General features: G+C 43.4%; 1 protein-coding gene across 1 annotated transcript in view; it reads right to left on the reverse strand.

Moving 5' to 3' along the window:
• lingo2b (leucine rich repeat and Ig domain containing 2b) overlaps positions 1-17,656 on the reverse strand; it is a 40,011-nt gene extending 22,355 nt beyond the window's left edge. Inside the window, exon 1 of the mRNA XM_030116475.1 lies at positions 17,311-17,656. The gene's annotated coding sequence lies outside the window, so the exon portion shown is untranslated. The remainder of the gene's footprint in view (positions 1-17,310) is intronic.
• Between the last annotated feature and the right edge of the window lie 932 nt (positions 17,657-18,588).

Raw genomic sequence — 18,588 nt, forward strand, 5'->3', positions numbered from 1 at the left:
TAGCAGAAAGCACTGTCGGCCCATCAGGAGAAGATTCATGGTTTGAACTTTACTTGGTCTTTCTGTGTGGAATTTGCATGTTCTCTTACTAGTAATAGCTTTTATTTCCACTGTCGAAGGGCAGGCTGATTTTTTTTTTCTTCAGCTGTGTGTGTGTGTGTGTGTGTCTCACTGTGCCAGCGCTGTAATGGACTGGCGAACGGTCCAGGGGTCTAACCTGCCAATACCTCGGAGCCAGCCATCTTCCTTTTGTTCCAGTAACGAACAACAACAGAAACCGTCAATTGCGGTTTCATTCTTGCTTTCAGACTCTTTCAGACTCTCACACGTGCACACACACACACACATCTGTGACATTCCTTACATACGTCACACTCATAAGATGATGGACTGGTGACCTGCCTCTGCTGCACTCTGCCTTTCTTCTATAGTCGACTGGGATCTCCTCCAGCAGCGGGCGACCCTCAGTCGAAGACAGCAATAGGAGATGAATGGACGGGTGGATGACACACGCACGGAGCCTGAACCGTATTCATTCACGTGCTTCTAAGAGAAATCGGCGCAATAGAAGCGGGCATTGATTTTTGCTGTGGTAAAAGTACCGAAGAGGGAAAGCTTTGTGAAATTGTCGGGTAAGTACGACAAAGCCCCGCGACCACGCTCGCGTCGGCGCACCATCGCTGAGTGCACTTAGCACATGTGTGCGCCCGGCGCACTCCCCTACGCCGCCACCGTCCATTAACACCGTTGAGTGGCCGGAAACATTAACACCACTTAGTTGTTCACAGAAATAGTCAATGTTACTTTTTTAGAGGGCGATTAGCAGTAAACTGTTAATAATCGGGGGGGTCCTTGTGCAGGTAACAGAGGACTGAGCAGTGCCTACAGTGCAGATTTATCATGTGCCTGTCCTCCAAAACTGCTGCTGTTTGAATATTTTGGCGTGATATGACGCACCCAGGTTTCTCAGCCACAACCGCAAATCAGTGAAATGAAACGGGCCTCAGTAGACCGCAGTGCAATGCAGCAGGAACTCTTTTTAGAGGAGGACATGATGCAAAGTACTCCATGTAAGGACATTTGGCTCCTTGTGATTCTCAATTATAGATGCTGCTGAACACCTTTATGACTCTGATCTGTCTCAGGGGGGAATCAAACGGCATTCTGGGAGATGAAATATAAAGCAGAAGATGCACTCAAGGAAAAACGGGTCTAACCAACAAGAAAATTACAACACGGTGCTACAAAAGAATTCCCTTAATATACTTAACGACAGATTAATGAGATAATGTGCAAAGCAGAAAATGCCTCACGGCCCTCTGGTGGGAGCTCCGAGTTGAGGAAAACGCCAGCAAAGTAGAAGAATTCAACTTTGGTAAAATCGTCCAGCAGTCAAATAGCCTCTAATGAATCCCAGAGTGAGTCAGCGAGCAACCACACATCTCCAAAGGAGAGAGGCAAGGCACGATTACCTGTAAAATCCCAAATAACTCTTTTGATTTCGGAGGCTGGATTCAGCATGGTGTCTCCGAAATTAGAATTCTGAAGAAAGATGGCTGTGCAGAAAGTTTTTTTTTTTTTCTTCTTTCCCAGGAAGAAGAAAACCTGTTGTGAGTTTGTTTGCTTGGGTTACTTCTTTAAAAAAAAATGATTAATATGCACAGTGCACGTTAAAATGTCATGTTGTTGTGACCCCTGTAAAAGGGAGCAGCCAGATATTCACTTAGGATGCAACATTTTTTAGCTCACGATTGTTTTTTCTTTCAATCATTCCTCAATAATATAATGAATCTATGGAATAAAAACTGAAGACTTATTTCCTTTTTATATCATTGAACAAGAGAAGCAAAGAAAAACAAAATCACTAAATTCTTAAAGCATCTGAAGTAGCTTCAGGATAGGAGTGATTGCATTCATTTGTAGTTAGCGTGACTACTTCAGTCATCATTATCAATTTTGCAACAGTGCTATTCTAATTTTTAATGTACATTAGTGATAATCAGGGAAAATGAGAGGATACAGGCAGTAATCCTATGATATTTATTAGGAAAGCATCTGTGTTTTTGTAATCATTGTAATATTAGCATATCTTTTCTTCACAGCTGAAATATAAAGATATTCTGGATGATTCCGTTCAGCCTCCTCTAAAAATACTCGGGACAAGACATCTGCCAGCAGATTTAACAGATCATATGGAGCTGTGAAAGATTGCATGTTACCACTGTGGTTTCAGTTCATCTTATCGGTACACACTCAAGACGGGGAAAAAAAAAGAGAGAAAACAGCTTCATAATGCAGAAATTAAAATGTGTCAGGTTTCATTAAAATGCTGGAAATAGGCTCTGTACACCTGCGTACAGTGTAATGAGCGAGTTTTTCTTCCTGATACTCTTCCTCACCTTGGATTTGCATAACATTCACACCTTACACTTAACACCTCTGCTTCTCAAACCTTTTTTTTTTTTCTCTTTTTTTCTGGTGATTGCTTTATTTCATTCCTCTCTCGCAGCCTTCTCTTTGCACCCAGTATGAGTGGCACTTTCTTTTTTTAGCGCCTCAGAGTTTCCTGAACCATGAGCTGTTTTTTTTTTTTTTTTTTTCCTGTCCCTGTGATGCCCACCCTCTAACAGTGTGTGAAATGAGGGACGGTCTTCCCACTGCAGTGGATCCCTTTCCAGCCGAGTCTATGCTAATTAATCCCACAAGCAGCTGACAAACACCACGAGGACGACCGATCGCACATTTTCGCCAGTTTAGGAAATCGCGACAGAGTCGGGATGTTCTCTCGTCAAATTGTCAGCGTCCCAGCAAGCCGCTGCGTGCTCGCTCGGTGTAACGCCGAGGCGGCCCTGGAGTATTTGTTCTGCCGAGACGCGCCTCTCACCAAAGCACTCCTTCCACAATTACACACTGCAGTGCTGTGATTTCTTCTTGCGTCTTCTCCGGCTAGATTGCACCAATCTTACAGCAATTACAGCAAGTGCACGTGTTTTGGCAAACAAACACCAATTACATCAATTTTGCAGGAGTTGTCGTGTAGCCGCAAGATGTTTGTACATAAAGTCAGCCAGGCTTTCAGCTGAGAAATCAGCGAGAGGATCCAACACAAATCTGTCAGTGAGTGAGTGTGTGGCTACAAGTTAGATTCACCTGCGGCCAGTCACTTGGGAGCATGCAGCTACAAGAAAATACAAATACACCCTCCAAATTTCCACGCTTAATGTGCATTTCCACAAAATCTGTAATGAACAACCTGAAATTTCTCAATAAAACACACAAATACCTGTCGCCTCGCAGAACAAAGCAAACAGCCTTCAGCATGGACTCTTTCACGAATCCTCCCCTAATGGTATAGTTTCAAGGCTAACGCTATTGTCCAGCAATACGATATCTCGCTTTGACAGCTCGATCACTGAGGTGTTGGCTCCATGCACAGTGAGCATCTGCAGAGTACATGCTCTAGTCGTACTAAAACAGTGCAACATGTTGGGGAAATGAGAACAATCAGCTTTGACTGTTTCCAACAAATTGCTGTTAATGTTTTCTTTTTGCAAGATTTCCATTCAGTTACAGTAGTTTTTTGCTCAATGCTAAGTGATAGAGCGTTTCTTCAGAAATTACACCATATTTCAAAAAGAAATTTGCGCCTGGATGTATGAAACGATCATTGATACTGAGGTTTCTGGACTTATTCAAACAGATATAAGTGGAATGGCAGCTTCGCTGTTGCTTTACCGTTCAGTTTTAAATTACATAAATTACATATGTTCCGTTTGAAGGCCTCAAAACAGACATTTTCATGTCTATTTTTTAATTAAATGTACATAAACTGTGTGACGCTGTTTCAACACTTGCACAGTTGGTGGAAAAAATGTGCACACAGCTGTGTCTATAAAATGAGTCACTTGGACCGCTGTAACTTAGTAATGTCACTAAAATACATCGTACTAATCCAATTTTGCAGGTGGTGGTGGGGAAACAACGAGACCAGTGGGATCCTGCTGTGGGTCTGCGCTCGTTGGCCGTGGTATCAGTGAAACTGATCCTTAAAGAAACAAACAGAATAAAAAAGCTTGTTCTTCACCACTGAGGTTGTTGCTGTTGAGTTCAAAGACTGAAAAAAAAAATATCTGCATTTATCAAGGAAAAACACGGGGCTTGTTTTCAAGACCTTCTGAAATAAAAAAAACGAATTTCTTCCAGTCTTTCACTTAAATGTTCATTCACCACTTGACGTGGAAGAAAACATTTTTATGATCAAACATTATTAATGGAGTTATTTCGCATGAAATTCTCTCCTTGCGAAGCAGTATCAAATGCTTGATTCCTCATGCTGGACTTGAGGGCATCTCTTAAACCAGCATCCAATTAAAGGCAGAAACTGCCCTGCAGGTGTTTCCTCGGCACCAACAGCAGCGTCGGCGTGGGATAATGGCTCAAACTGGTTGGTATTGAGGGTCAGCGGCTACTGAAAACATCAGCTTTCTCACATTATAGGTCACACACTCTTAACTTAACACACTGATTTCCAGGGAATACACTGGTCGGCCTAAAGACGCCAAATCAGCACAAAAAAGTACAAAACTGAGGCGAACGGGAGCGAAACCTCCAACCTACACATTAGGAGGTCACGCGGCGCCGTCGCTGTCATGTTAACAAAGCCGGCGGTCTGCGGCTCTGGCCGTGAACCAGTTGAACGACCCCCGCGGCAAGGAGTGTGCTCTCAGACGGGAAGAATGAGCCGGAGCGCCGGCGTCCAAGCGACAGGACGGCCCAGAGGCCCGCGGGCTCGGCAGCTGCGGCGCGCACGGGGCCTTTAATAGCCTCTGTGTTCTTTGAAGTGCCCGATAATGGCGAGGGGCTGAGTGCACGGCGGCCGCCGCTCGGAGGGCCCGTCGTATTGACGGGGGCCGTCACTCCGGCGCAGAAGGCGTTCCCCGGGAGCGCCGCTCCGCTCGAACAAACAGCCTGTTTGTAGCCGCTCTCCCCGCTTTTTATTTGTGCCATTAGCGAGCGCTCCAGCTAAGCCGTCCCGCCTCCCGTCACAGAGGTGACTGCAGCCATATTGACCATCTCGGCCTGGAACAATATTTGTAGTGAAACGCGCGGCGGCAGGCGGCCTCACTCCCTCTGTCACACATGACAGGCAGCAGCAGCAGTTTTCATTACGGAGCGCGTGATGTGAGGAAATCCGTTTGATTTGTGTCTGCCTATGAGCTGTGATGCTTCTTACACCCCGGCTGAGGACAGGAGGTCTAATAAGTAGGATTCTGATTTACACTAAAGCCGTACTTGTCTTAAATTTAACTGTCAAATGTTTCCAAAATCTAGACATTCATGCTATTTTTGGTAAAAGCTCCCTGACTCTTTAACAACCTCTGTCAATCATGCAATGAAGGCAGAGAAGGGATGTTGAAAATAACATTTTTTTTAATATTTTCACAATATAACTGCATTGCACAAATTTGACAGTTCAGTAACGTTTTTGCTGAACTGTCAAACAATCTTTCTATTGACAATGATTATTAACATCATGATGATGTTACGACGATGCGTTGAACCTGATCGACGTGCCCGTGGTTCATTCAGTCAGAGTTCGACCCTAAAAGGCAGACGGGTCGGCCGATCCTGCTCTCCCTCCAAGTGGAGTTCAGGTTAGTGGGTTTCTGAAGCATCCAATTGACTTTGAGAGTTGGCTGCTTGGGATTCAGCTCAACGCTTCACCCACTGTTGTTTCTGTGTCTTCAGCTGCTTTTTCTGTTCAGCCTTGTACGATTGACTGCTGACTTGTTACAAACTTCAGCATAATTAAAGGTGGACAGCCACAACACAACCATAACTATTCATTAATGTGAAGAAACTCAAGGAGTTGTTAAGAATTACTTTGAAACATTGGAAACTTCCGGTAATCTGAGTTTGTTTTAACATTTGAAAGCCGGTGAACAAATTTCTGAATCGGCCCACCAGTTGCCCCCTCCGAGCAGCAAGCGTGCTTGATCTAGACACTAAAATAAACTCAATGCACCATCTTGTGGTCCCACGTGGTAATGCAACATCAAACTGTCCTGGTTTTGATGGGTTTTTGCTTGAATCGCAGTGCACATGTCTGTCTATCTGACAAATCCTTGATGATCAATGATTGCAGACACGTCTGACATTGGACAAAACAGCACAAGAGGGATCAAGAACACATTTTACATTCATTTTCATATTGTGCTACAAAACAGTGAGACTCAGAATGCATGTCCGTCTCACACTTGATCGTCCTTTTTATGTATGAGCGGGCAGTTTCAGTCCCGCCAGCCTCTCACTTTCCATCACCTGTATCAGGTTGACTTTATTATTTCACGCCGCACCATTCTGACATTCCAATGTGCCTCCCTATTGACTTTTGGCATCATTTCCGCTCCGTTATCCAATTTACGGTGATCTTGTAACCTTTCCGTGCTCGTTTCTGACTGCTTTTGTTTTAGTCCGAAGCTCCCCTCTGGGCTTCAGTGTCAATCACCTGCGCCGCGTGCGAAAGATTTTGCCCCCGTGCATTTCTATCATTGGATGTGTGACTAAAGCAAATTTGCAGCAGTGGAGATGTTGAGAGGCAGCGGGGGGGGGAGGGCCGCCAAGCTAATGATAGAATCTGCGCCAGATGCAGGCGGAGCTCCTGCAGACACGGGGTTTACGGACCTCACTGCTGGAATTAATACAAAAATGGAACGAGATGAGAGAGTGAGGGCGGGAGGGCCGGCAGGTACGCTGACACTCTCATATCGAATCTGCCTCCTGGCTTATGTCACTTTTAATTCCTTGCCTCTACAGTCACGAACCCGCCTGCTGCCAAACCCACAGAAAGAGTATAATCATTTCTCTTTTTGCCATCACAAAAACTTGGACGTTTTTGTATATAATACTGGCACATCTGAAGCTCTTAGCCTCTCAACGAGGGTCTTTTCAGACAGTCTGATGGAAGTTTAAGCACAAGCTGTCAACCACTCTCCTGCTCCACTTACGATTTCTTTGTTCGATTGTCATAATAGACATAAAACCTGCATGATATTTCTACAAAAACACGCTCAATGACTTTTTATTTTTCATTTTGATGTGGCCATCAATACATTTTACCTCTTTATGAGGTGAGGAAAACATAAACTGAGAAAAAATAGACTTTTACCTCCACCGAAGACGGAAATCAACCCTTTCTAAAAGCTCTATGAAACCTTGTGGGAAGCGTGTTTTCATTTACACTACAAAACATGAATATTTTGCAAAGTAAAAGAAAGTAAAATTAAATCCATTTCTACAAAGCATGAACCAGAGGTTTATCCAAGATCTGCCTCAGTCCAAGTCCATCAAGATGATCGCTTAAAAGTCGTATTTTACTGTAAGAAACTACTAGAGATAAATAACACATTATGTGGACTACAACCCTTCAAACACTCAATATTAACACTAACAGAGGATTTTTGACCAACCACAAATTTGAAGCATATCAATGATTTCTTTCAAAGGTGTTATGAATCCTACCAACACATGGTTGATTAAAACTCAAGAAACCATCGAGACAGTTTGTCATCGGCGCAGAAAGACTGAAACCGGTGACTGTGCTTGTTACAAAGAATTATCACTTTTTAAAAATACGCTAAAAGATAAAGAGTACTTTTTAATGCAGCATATTTTATTCTGAATTTTGAATCAAAGTTTTTTTTTAATTTCCTTTAAAATAGACGGGACATGTAAGTGTTCAAAAAAAAAATATCTATATATCTGAGTTGTTGGACAGAGACAATATAAGTTTGGCCTTGCTCTTGCTCTGAAGAACACTGACATTTTTTAATATTAAGATTTTTATCCACCCAGGAGAAACCGCACGCTTCGACTCCTCATTAGCTCACGTTCCTCGTTAGCGAAGCTCAGGAAATTAAATTCAGGGGGGGGGAAATCTCTATCTTAACATATACCGCTGTGTTAATGAACGCGCCGCTTCAGAATAAAGCACCCGGCCCAATGCATGGGCTGCACTTTTAAATAATCCAGAAATAGCCTTCTTAGGAACATCTAATGTCCGTCATCCTCTGGGCGTGTGATGAAGCCAGAGGGAGGGAAGCCCGCACCAACCTGAGAACGCCATTGTGCTGAAAGCCTTTTTCCCATTTCGCTGGCGTCTCTTACAGGAGCGTCTCCTCCAGAGACCTGCCTGTTGCTGTTTCCTCATCTATCATTGGGAAGGATGTGTGCTATTATTTGCTCTAGACATAACCGAGCGCCGAACGTCTTTATATATAGCGGGACGACTGACAGGCACTTCCAAACATTTTGACTTTTAGCACCTCAGAGATGTTTTCATTCATGTAGGAACAGACTGCACGGGCGTACATTAAGACATTAAATCATGTGATTAGTTAATAATGTGGCGTGTTACGGGGGGGATTGAGAATGGTCAGTACAGTCACCACAAGGTGATTCAATGGGAATGAAATTGATGATTGTGTGGTTATTCGGCTCATCACACACGTCACCACTTACGCTGCTAATCAGAATAACTACAACTCACTGTCAGTGTGTCATCTGGGAGACTGATATGACGCACATCTTATATAGGATGAGATGTAGTAGCAGTAGTAACCAATCAGCAAATCAGTTGATGCTCATCAAACGCTAAGCAACAACAAATAAGGTCTTTTAATGGCAGAGAGCATCAAGTCCACCACAGAATCACAAAATGAAACACTGCGAACCGTATATGCATTGACATTCCACCAAGAATCAAAGTATTTGGATGTTATTATTCACATTTTTCATGAACGGAACTTCACAGAAACTCACATAAAAAGTGATGAAATTAACTCCAAATAAAATTCACGCTGAGGAATCTCAGTCCCCTCGTAATGAAAACATCGATAATTTGCTAATATCACTGCAGACAAGCTGCAAAGAACAACAATAATTCACCTGTGACTCTATTTATGTAACTGCTATCGAGATGCAAGATCAGGTCAGAATATTGAGCTCAGGCAGCTCCTCAAGACCCTCAGGAAACCTTTAATGTCATGTTAAAACTGCCTTAGCTAAATTATTGACGAAATTCAGACGGTGGAAATGTGTGAGGGAAGAGAAGCGCACAAGTACGGGAAATATTTGTAAATCATGATTTGCATCTTTCTCTTCTAATAGAAAAAAATAAGTATTCATAAAGGGGTGTAACAGCTCTGTGTGTGCATGTGTGTGTGTGTGTGTGTGTGTGTGTGTTTAAACACAGCAGGTTGACACCAATGAAGCGTATTGATTCTGTGATAGATGACTGTGATACTGCAGGCTTTCATTAGGAATCACTGTCGTGCGGCGTCACATGATATGATCCACTTTTACCGATCACACACTCGTACTAAATAAACCGATCGACCCTGTTTGTGTGGAGGAGGGAAATAACCAGGATGGATGCGGATTACATAAGCATGAAGGCTGTGTTATTGTCGTGGTCTGAATGAGTGTGAGCCACGCTGATGGTGCTTATTACGATGATGCTTTACGATCATCGCCCCGGTTATGGCGAGGATTATTTGAAAAGCTCCAGCTGATTGAGACGTCCGGCTTCCCAGCGACGCCCTCCGAATTCCCATTTGCACGTTGTTTCTTGATCTCCAACACCACCAGGATATATTAATGCTGGCAGGCTTCAGATGCTTTCTTGTGATGAAAAACCCATGTGGGTCACGCCCTGGTGTGTGTTTATGAGAGGAAGAAGCGAGATAGAGAGAGAGAGAGAGAGTGCATGCTAGAAGAAGGCTGCACAACACACACCTGAGCAAAAAATAGGCTCTTTGAGTGCTGCGGCATAATTCTGCTCTTGTGAATTTCCCACGCACCACTGTTACATTTTAATCATGCACTGGAGACGGGGGAACCTTGAGTTTGTTGAAACGGACGCCTACAGAAGCCAGCATCTGCAATGCTAATCACACTCCGGCGAAGGGGCCCCACAGACGAGCCTCGCCTTCCCTTCCCCGTCAAACGAAAAAAATCCGTCTCCCCATAACAACCAGGCGTCCCGCGTCTCGCTGCATGGCTAATGCGCTGCGGGGCGACGTCCTGCAGGAAGCCCTGGCTGCCCTGCCACTTTGGGCGAATCTGCATTCGGAATAGAGGCGAGCAGATTAAAGTAGTCCGCACGCCACGTGCGACAAGTCTGAATCCATCACCTGACTCTGGGTGCTTGAACACCTGTTGGAGCGCAGAAGGACGTGCAGGAAGTGTGTAAATTTGAAGCGCTGATGTTGTTACCATGACTACCGAGCATGGCGACGTGGGGGGGGAGCACCATATTTATGTAACTATGACAGGAAGGGAGCGCTCAAGAGTTGAGATGGTCTATATTGTCATTAGTCTTGTTTTCAGCCAAAATGTCTCATCCCACTTGATTTAAGATAAGTTTAAGATAGAGAGAGACTTATCTCTTGATTTAAAATTCTTATATCAAGATCTCTTTTTAAGTAAAATTTACTTTCTGCATGGACAGATAATTTCACTAGTTTTAGGAGAAAAATTTCTTTAATTTAGTGTTGATATCTTGTATCTGAGCTCCCCTTTTTTGTGGTGTAGAAAAACATCCAATAGGACCAACCATGTCCCGGCATGTTAAAAACATCGCTTTCAGCATTTTTGCAGTTTCTGTGCAAACAAACTTTTTTTTCCCCCATGGAAATAACTTCTCTAAAATGAAAGAGGAAAAAAACTATTTCCAACGTCAAGTGAACGGGGCTTGTAATCCATTCCAAAACGACCTGGGTTGAGGTGAAAACGGTATGGGTGAAAATACCCTTTGATTAGTTGTGAATTTTGTAGATATTGTAACTTCAGGGCTCATTTATGTTTAATATTCATACAGATATGCATGAAGTTAGCTCCTGCGGGTTTTTTATTTTTTTATTTTATGGAATTGTGTCGTCTCCGGGAAGTTCACAGGTAGAGATTAAGCGAGGCAGTACCACCGGTAGCCAATAGGGCAGTGTTGAGATAAGAAGTGAATAAGTATTAAAAGTGTTTAACAGCTTCACAAACCACTGCTGCCTCCAACTGTGTCTTTTGAATTTCTTCCCCTAGAAGCATGGGGACGCTATTTGAAACCAATCCCGTTCACACATTATATTGACGTCTGATGTCCAGACTGTTGCTGTGTGTGTCACGTAACCCTCTTGTTTGCATGCAACAATGAAAACATCAAACACCGGGCAACAGAGGGAGGAAGATGAGAGTCAGCTGTGAGGCTTTGTTATCGTGGCGTGTGATCTGCTGTGCATGGTTGAGAACCGGAGACAAAAATCGGTGAGGAATGCTGATTCCCGCAGCTGTTTGGGCTGCGGTCAGTGGAATCGCTGTCCACAGCAGCGTCTACATGCAGGATGGGGCATTTACAGCCACTGTCTCGTCTTCAAACTGACATATGTGGGTCAGTAACAAAGAAAGGTTTGTCCTCATGACCAGGTAAAACTACTAAATAAATATATTTGAAAATAGAGCATCAGGTTTCTTATAACATTCAGTTTTTGTCAGTTTGAAATTCATATAATCTAATGAAAAAAAAAAGTGTATGTGCCTGAATTCTTAAAAATGTTACTTTAAATATCGTGATATTATGAAGGATGTGTAAACATGAAGAACGTGGCTCAGTCTTACTTCCTCTTTAAAAACTTTGGTCGGGAATATATTTTAATACTGCCACCCAGTGGCCAGAGGGGACACATTTAAATTTTTCTTTGATTAAAGCAGCTAGAAACGAAAAGAAATGAAATGCTTTATTTCCAAAGTGGAAATTCTTGAATTAAATTACATTAAATTAACATCACCACTTCACCACATGACTTTACTGGCTGTATGGATCTTTTGAGTCAGTGTTAAAATTTAATTTTCAATGACAAGATAAGACTGAACTGCGAATGAAACCAGTTTTCTAACAAGCTGGAGATTTGAACAAACCTGACAATCGCTTCAAAACGGGAACACAATACATGCATTCCTGTCACGTGTCCTGCGTTGGTAGAAGCACAGATACAAATGTATTTCTGGTTCACAAACAGTTTCACAGTTTTCAGAAAAGCAAAATGCCAGCATTTCTCTGGAGACTGAGTTTATTCCTGACCACCTCGGGAGGAGTTTTCGGCGCAGTTTTATATAATCAATCCCTTTCCAACAGCGAGCCCGTAACCTAAAACAGGTTTCAGTGTCAGCTGTAAAGTGATTTTCTCCAACTTGAACATCTCGAGGACCTCCTGGTCTCCTGTGGCTGCACCCACGTATTGCTTTGCTGTAAAACCCCTCAGCTACATAAAATCCCCATCCATGCTGCATCTTTAAATCTAGAATCTGCATAATCTCCTTCATTTATTTCAAGCATTTAATCAGCTTTGGAAAAAGCTTTCATAATGATGCTATCCCACCTTTTTTAGTTGATCATTAGTGCGAAACAAGAGCAGTGGGCAGGACCCCCCCCCCCCCCCCCCCCCCCGGTGGTTCCTGTATGTACTGCAGGTAAAAAGCTTTTTCCGTACGATGACTTTACAAATTCTTCTTGATGTATTTGACCAATTCGCATTCAAAATAAATAAATAAGGACAAATCGATACCTGGAGTCAACACTGTGAAACTTGCAGGTCCACGATCCATGATTTCAAATCCATTCTTAAGTGTTGCATAAATGTGGATAAATGTTAGATTATTGTTAGATTCTTTAAAACATTGGTTTTGTTGAAAAACATTCAGACGAGCCCTTTTTTGTTTGCATTGATTTCTTTTGTTTCTGGAATAAATGTTTCAGGGAGATTCCCCTTTGTCTTGTTTTTCAATTAGGTTTGAGATTTCAGACTGATTTTATGATTTTTAAGTGGCTCTACAATGAGTTTAAGCAACATGTCCTATTCTGTCCAATCAGCTTAGAGAAAAGGACATTGTTCCTTGCTAATTGCACCAAAAAGCAAAAAATGAATATTTTAAGATGCTCGGTGCTGCTATCTGATTATTTATTTGCTTTTTTCTTGCTTTGAGATGACTTCGCTGCAGCTGATGCAGTGAAATTAGAATAGAATCGATTCTAGGTGGATCGCTACAATACAAACAGAAATCTGCAAGCCCCAAAAGGCCTGAACTAATTATAAAAATGCTGCTTTTGCATGTTGAAATCCTACAATGCCGCATGGGGGGAGGAAAAACCATGAAAAATCTTCTAAAGTATCATATTATGATTAAAACTGGCGTGCATTTTAATTATCATTATTATTATTACAAGGAAACAGATGGTAACTTCGAGTCTGGCACACTTGCTGGTGTGTTGGTGGGACGCTCCAACACGTGTTGTATAGGAGGTGGCTGCCGAGCAACATTTTGTTATTCATTTATACTGTCGAAAGATTCAACTCGCACAAGATCATTATTAAGCAATTACACTTGCTCTGTGTAAATTTGCCAAGAGCTGCATTAATAATGGGGCCATCAGCAGCCAGCTGTTGTTGTATTGTTGCCGTAATGAGTGATTGCAGCTGCATGAGATGAACGCAGATATTCCAGGAATAGCCTCGGCGGCTATATGGCGTATCGATCGCCAGATGAAGTGCCAAGATGTGCCTCCATTAAGGTTCAGCATGTCTGATCAGAGGTTTCCTTTAAAATGCGGTCCTAATCAGCAGGCCGTCTGCAGGAGGTCTGTAACCTGTTACAAATTAGCCGGATCTCGAGTTTGCTGCTGTGATTATTCCTTCGATCTCCGTGAATGTCTGTAACTCTGATTATCAACTGGAGTATTTGGCTTCGATGCAAGCGCCGGTGCGACAAAAATAGGAATTCAGAAAAAAAAAAAAAGCATAATCACTTCTATTCTTTTGTTGTGCATACAAGCAATTATACTGAAATTCAGCTAAATGACAGAGTGAAGTAGTTTGCAAATAACTGATGTATTGAAAAGATTAGAAAGCACGAACACACAGCAAGCATTTCATTCAATACTGGAAGCAAAAAAAAAAAGTTACTTCTTAATTTCCTTTTATATTGTAGCTACACCAGGTACTGGGAACATCTTAGAGTTACTGCATCAGTGTTTGGCTTCACTGTAATGCTTTACAAAATGAAAGATTAGACAGAGAAGGAAATGTTTTGTTTTTTTTCAGAGGTGATGTTCGCTCTAAATGATGCTCTAAAAGCCAACCAGAGATCTCAGGCTCTCTTCCTTTGAGACCCACGGCCATATATTTGGAAGAGATTGCATACTGTCTGGCACTCTTTCATTAAAAGGGACTTCTTTCCTGTCTCAGGCTGGCCAGGCGTTACCTTCATGAGTATGATTTTTTTTTTTTTTCAGGCATAGGCAAGAAATCTTATTAGTCAGAGAAAGAAGTCAGCCTGCGAAAGGAAAAGCAGGCTGGTCCTTCACTCATTAAAGGAACTTAAAACGTGCATTGCTCATGGAAACAGCTGTGGCAGTGAATACAAAGGAGACAGAAAACAAGACGTTGAGGGAAACAGCTAGACAGGGAGCGATGGGACGACACATTCGGTTATGGTTAAGAAAATACCTCATTTATTTGTTGTATCTTTGTTCGACTCTTTTAAAAATTGAGAATTTTTCTTTTTTTAATGCTCCGCCTTTCCAGTGTAACTTCTTCGTCGTTAACAGTAATTCCCTGTATTTGCCTGAAACAAGCCAGTTCAGCTCTGCCGCCTTCTTCTAAATGTCCTGGTTTTGGGAAACCTCCCAGAAAACATGCATCGTGCGTCGTTTGTAATTTTACTCCTGCTTTGTTGCTTTGCCAGCTGCTCCACTGCTGGATGTGGAAGCCCACCAAAGGAAGTCCTTTATGAGTTTATTCTACTAAGAAGAGCTTTATTTGAATAGTTTACCCATTACATTAAACACATTAAGCATGAACACCTAATAACCATTACATGTGTGACAGAAACACAGGAAAACACAATCAGTCCCCTTTAAATTAAACCCTGGGATCATTTTACATGTTTGAGTTGCTGCGGTGTCTTATTCAAGTGTAATTTGTCTCGTTTAGCCGGGTTTTTATGCTTTTTTAATGCGTTTTCTTAACGTCTTTCTCTTTCGGAGCGTGCTGCTGCTGCGGCATAAAGACCGTCGCCTGGCCTCACATTAGAGCGCTGCACACGGGCCTCGCTCCGAGACCCCGCTCGTACGTCACACACTTGTTGCTCGCAGCATTCGCCATTCTCACATAATCATTACACCAACTGGTTCCGTGCCTAATTTCTTCCATTTGGTTACATGTCTAATCTAATACAGCCATTACCAGCAAGGAAGAATCAGTAGAAGTGAAGCAGAGCTTAAAAACTCGGCTCGTGAAATCCAAACACTGGCATGGTTTTTTTATTCCAAATTATCGGCGCCATCTGAGGAAGAAAAAAATAAAGTGCCAAGAAGCTACCAGCTGGTTGGAGAAGCTACTCCATTGGGTGGGATGGATGTTAACTCATTAATTTCCTCATCATGAAGATGCAGAGAGGGAGGGGTGAGGAGGGGGGAGTCTGAGCTCCAAGTATGAGGCTGCAGGGGTCGACGAGAAAAAAAAATATGTAAAACTGGTGGTGGAAAAAGCCGTGTGGTGCACTGACGTGTCCTCACATGAGCTCAAACACTCCGTTGGACTTGAAGCCCCCCCCCCCCCCCCCCCCCACCCCCCCCCACACTGACGCCACCCCTCTGCCACACCAGGCCCCCTCCTCTGTGAAGCCCACTGAGGCTGGGAGAGGAAAGCCTTGGCAAGGTGGGAGAAAACAAACAATAGAGGCTGAAATAGCGAGGCAGGGAGGGGCTTGAGGCAGTCCCACCTTTCTCTCTTCCCTCCATTATCTCCTTTCTCACCCCCCCATCCCCCCCCCCCCCCCCCCCCCCCCCGCCAGCCTCCCCCTCCTACACTCTAACCGCCGCCACTCTCACCCCTAACGAGGGATAGTTTTCTCCTTGTCTCTCATCTTCCTCCCCATCACCACCCCGCCATCCTCCACCTCGCCGTCTCCAGGGACCAAACACACCCCTGACCGGTTGCCATGGAAACGCCTCACACACTCACTCTCATTCCCCGTCTCTCTCTCTCTCTCTCTCTCTCTCTCTCTCTCTCTCTGTCTTTCTCTCTTGCAGCGGTAACGCCTGTATCCTCTCTCTCCTCTCCTCCATTAGCATCCCTCTCGCTCAGAGACAGCAGGGGCGGCACTTGTCGAAACACCCCCCCCATGTAAAGGCACAATCTGAAACTAACATCCAACCATCCATCTCTCTTGCTCTCCCTCACACACACACATGCAAAACTTCCAAATTTCTACTTTTAGGTCTAGATTTCATGTGTGCACAGCCTGTTGTGTTGCACTCAGTTTGCAAACGCTTTTCATGACATCTCCTCCCCATCTCTCTCTGTCTCTCTCTCTCTCTCTCCCCCCACCTTTCTGAACTTTGCTCTCCATCACGAAGACGCAAAAGACAAGATTAAATTTGCACACAATTACCGTAGTCATGCCACACTCAATTAATGCCTCACGGACCTCAGATGGAGGCTCCCTCAGCAGGAGCACCACTCATTTATAATTCAGCCCCGTTTCTCATTCTTAAGGCTGGGATCGGAGTGCCTAAAGTGAGGCTTTTTTGTGAGCGCTCATCCGCATGAAAGGATATATACCTACACTTATGTCTCACCCCTGCAGGCTTTTAGACGTCCCTCTGAAAAAGGGGAGTGCAGGGGTCCAAAAAGAGAGTAAATGAAATAGAAAAAAAAAAAAAAATGATAAAAGGAGTGTGTTCCTCTGCTGCAAGGCGACTTTGACTCACAGCAACTTCATACAGTGCATGTGTCATGTCCCCACTCCCTGCTGTGCAGCTTGGGGAGGGCTTCGTCTGTCCACCCTGTGATGGAGAGCTGGTGGCTTCATGTCAAACACTGACAGGATACAGTCTTTAAAAAAGAAAGAAAAAAAAAAAGACCCACAGGTTTCACCTGCACTCATTTGAGAAAAGATGAAGACAAACAGCATCTTCAAACGCCAAATTTTCTCACAGCCCTGAGCTCAGGTGAGGTTTCCTCTGTCCTGAAAATCATCCTCACACCTCCTGGTCAGATGTGGACTACGCCTACAGTCTGCTGATGAAACCAAGTGTCAATATCTTTTCTTTTTTTTTTTTTTTTTCAAGTCAACTGATGAGTGACTGTATTAAGCTGTAATTCATTCATTTATTCATTCATTCATTCCTTCATTCATTCATTCATGGCTGCTGACTGACACCACAGCAGGGAGATGATGAAGAGCAGGCTCTGTGCTTACCTCTCACCTGCTCGTCCACATGCCAAAATCCAGCTCTACATCTCTGAGTGGGAGTCCGGGGCGCGCACTCTGCCTGACGCACACGCCGGGGACGAAATCCTGTCTCTGAGTTGGACTCCTTCCACTCTGTCTTCCATGGGAGAACTACCCGCAGGTTTGAAAAAAAAAAGAGAGAAAAAAAAAAAAAGAAAAGAAAAAGGAGGGAGAAAGAGAGAGAAAGAAAGAAAGAAGACGTTCGTCCACCCTTCCAATTTGTTCTTTATGAGGTTGTTTTATGTGGTCTGGTGTCCGGTCAGAAGGCGAATCATCCCTCCTGACAGCAGCTCCCGGTTTAACGAGGCACCGTGCGTAACCGCGGCTGAGAGAGAGAGAGAGAGAGAGAGAGAGAGAGAGAGAGAGAGAGAGAGAGAGAGAGAGAGTCAATTCAGCAGCATCGCGCACCAACAGGACAGGATGGCCTCTTCCTTCACAGTAAAATCTTCCAAATAATAAAATACCTGACTGGGAGTCCAAAGTCTTGCTTTCCTTCCAGTGATTTCTACACAAACCTGTAAAGATACGAACAGAGTTATTGCCCATGCATTTCCAGGTGGACAAGATTTCCCCCCCAGAGACCCGATTTCTATTTTGCTTTTGATGTATAAAGACTCGTGTCGCTGGGAAGTGAGGGACAGATTTGGTTCTTATTTGTTTAGGTGTTTGGTGTAATTGAGGTCATTTTTCTCATCAATCAAGTCAGTATTTAAAGTGAGCCAATGGCAATAAAAAAAAAAAATAAAAATAAAAAAAATAAGGCAGGCTGTTCATGTTTTTGGTTTACTTTGGTTTACCACTTTCTCGGTACGTGTGCTGTGTTGGATTCTACAGGAAAATGCATCTAAATCAAAGTGTCTGGCACATATCTTGAGTAAACCTTTCCAAATCAGTTAGTGAAATTTGCCCTGCCAGATTCACACTGCTCAAAGCCCCTTCACGTACAGAGCCAGTCCAAACACACAGTGAGAGAGATGATGGGTGAGGCTTTAATTTTGTTGTGTATATTAGGGATTTCACTTACATAGTGCCATTCACACACAGTCCAGTGGCAACGACCACCGTGCACATGCTCAGTCCACACCTTGGGACCACATCTGGGCTCAGTGTCTTTCTCAAGGACACTTTTAAAAAAAAAATGCAACTGAGAGATCAAACCTACACATGATTGGCCCTGGAACAATGTTTCTGTGAGGTCTTGACTACAAATTCATGTTGTTTATTTATGTTGAATCTTTCATCATC

This window comes from Salarias fasciatus, chromosome 19, assembly GCF_902148845.1.
Source record: "Salarias fasciatus chromosome 19, fSalaFa1.1, whole genome shotgun sequence".
NCBI lineage: Eukaryota > Metazoa > Chordata > Actinopteri > Blenniiformes > Blenniidae > Salarias > Salarias fasciatus.